At 42.4% G+C, this 2,262-nt stretch overlaps 1 pseudogene; it reads right to left on the minus strand.

Moving 5' to 3' along the window:
• Nucleotides 1-1,664: 1,664 nt before the first annotated feature.
• Nucleotides 1,665-1,778, minus strand: LOC122916652 (annotated as a pseudogene).
• Nucleotides 1,779-2,262: the final 484 nt, after the last annotated feature.

Genomic DNA, 2,262 nt, shown 5'->3' on the forward strand with positions numbered 1-2,262 from the left:
TGGGGCTCTGCAGGACTCACAGGAAAGGTATGCACGTATTGAATTAGTAACAGGATCCTGAAGTACCAGCTGTCTTTCTTTATTCATAGCTTTTCAGAGCCGGAGGTACAGTGCAGTGCAGGAGGAGGAGGAGGTAAGAGGAGGACAGGAGGTTGTGTAATTCTTATAGGAAGAAAGCCAAAAAGAAAAGGAAAAATGCAAGCAGCAAACCCACACAGGCAACTTTACGGAAAAGAGATGAATGTTCCACTGTGTCCCGAAATGGTCATGGAGCACAGGGCTGGAGGAGCTGTTGCCTTTTGCAGTTTTGCTGGAGGCGAGATCTCGACTTCATAAATTATCAGCAACTCTGCTCAGCTCAGCTCAGCTGTGTTCAAGAAACATGTACCGAGAAGCTGTTTAGGCTGCTCGCTCCTGTAGACAGTCCCTGCTCTGCAGTCGCTGGGAGTGTGTGGGCGCCCCAGACCCACAAAGCCATCACCTTGGAACCAAGTGCAAAAGAAAGCAGAGGAGCAGAAAGAAAGCTGAGGGCAGGCTCTGGAGCAAGGTTGAGGATGGGGTGGAGTCAAGGAAGGCTTCTTGGAGGTGGCAACCATTGGATCTTCAGAGTTGAGTATGGAGTTGCTAGGTAAAGTGGGGAAGGCAGGAGCATGAGCAAAGGCACACACGTGTAGAAACACACACATGTTGACCAGCATGCACAGTGACCGGTATGCATGAATATTCTAATTTGGGCTAAATGTGCCCCTTCTGGTGAGGTGAATAATGCCAAGCTTCTTTTCAAGGGTTAGAAGAGCACACCTTTCCAGCTTCTTCCACTAGAATCTCCTAGAGATAGAAATATAACACAATCATGTTTTGGCTCAGTTGGCTTAGAGTTGCCAAATATATACTCAGCTTGATATGAATCAGAAAAATCAAAGCACTTTAAGGAAAGGATTAATTATTAAGAGCATATCTACTAAAGCTTAGCACTTAGGAACTAGCTACAGATTGGATCTGAATAGAGCAGGGAAATGATCCTGGACATCTTCATTGGGTTCTTGCTCCTTAACATCTCACAAAGCATTGGCTGACCCAGGTAACAGAAAGAGAAGTTCACATAACCCCTGCTAACTATTAAAATTTTTCCATTACCTTCCCTTGAGATCACCCAAAGATTAGCCAAACATTAGGGAACACATCCTGCTGTTGCAAGTTTTATGTACTGTGTCTTCCTGCTGGTAAAATGATGCTTAGTTTGTAAAAGTAGCAAGGGGCAGAAATTCAGAAAACGAATCTGTTGTTATTATAAATATACTCGCCTCCACCATATTATGCTAACAGAGATATCAGATAAAACAGCCACATCACAGAGATACATTTTTTTTTTTCTTGGAACAAAAGCCTGTTTTCTTTGTAATATTAATCCTAATGTGGCTTTTAGAAGAAAATTAAATATTGATGAACCTTTTAGAAAATCTGTGGAATATAATGTGTCTTACTTCATTATAAAAACTTTAAAGAAACTGATGATTATTCTTTCAAAATTGCCTTTCTGACCATAAACACTTCAATGTCTACCGAAATGAATTTTTTTATTATAAAATTATAGATCCATAAGGGAACTCATCTTTAAGGTGGGGGATTCAAAATTTAAATCTTGTATTTTTTTTTCATTTAAAAAAAATATGGAATGCCTCATAAATTTACGTGTCATCCTTGTGTGGGGGTCTGTGCTCATCTTCCCTGAGAAGATTCCCTGAATCGTTCCAATTTCAGTGTATGTGCCTCTGCACCAAGCATTTGTCTTGTATTGTTTTTAAGGCAGCACATTTTTGAGGACATGGCTTTCCATCCGTTGCAAGTATGCTTGTGTATCATTCAAGAAAAGCAGAAGCCGCTTCAAGCTTTCAAAGCAGGAGGGATTTAATCCAGGGAATTAAGTACACTGGTGACGAAAGATAGGCAACGCCAACTAGAATAAATTATAACAAAGCAACCCAGAGATTAACAAAAGGAGGAAAGCCATCCCAAACTGGACAGCAGAGGAATGGAGGTGTGCTCCCCAAGGTCAGGGGCTGGTTACCAGCTAGGCCGGTAAGTCGTTGCTCTGAGGCTGGAGAGAAGAGGAAGAGGGAACACCACTTATTTACCCTTCCTCTAGCATTGCCATCTCTCATTCAAGATCTTCTTTGGTCAGCTGGAGCCCAAAGTGGTGGAGATGGGAGCTTGGAACAGCTGGGGCAGCCTGTTATCATGCAGGTGGTGGCAGAGGAAAGG

This window comes from Neovison vison, chromosome 8 (genome assembly GCF_020171115.1).
Source record: "Neovison vison isolate M4711 chromosome 8, ASM_NN_V1, whole genome shotgun sequence".
Lineage (NCBI taxonomy): Eukaryota > Metazoa > Chordata > Mammalia > Carnivora > Mustelidae > Neogale > Neogale vison.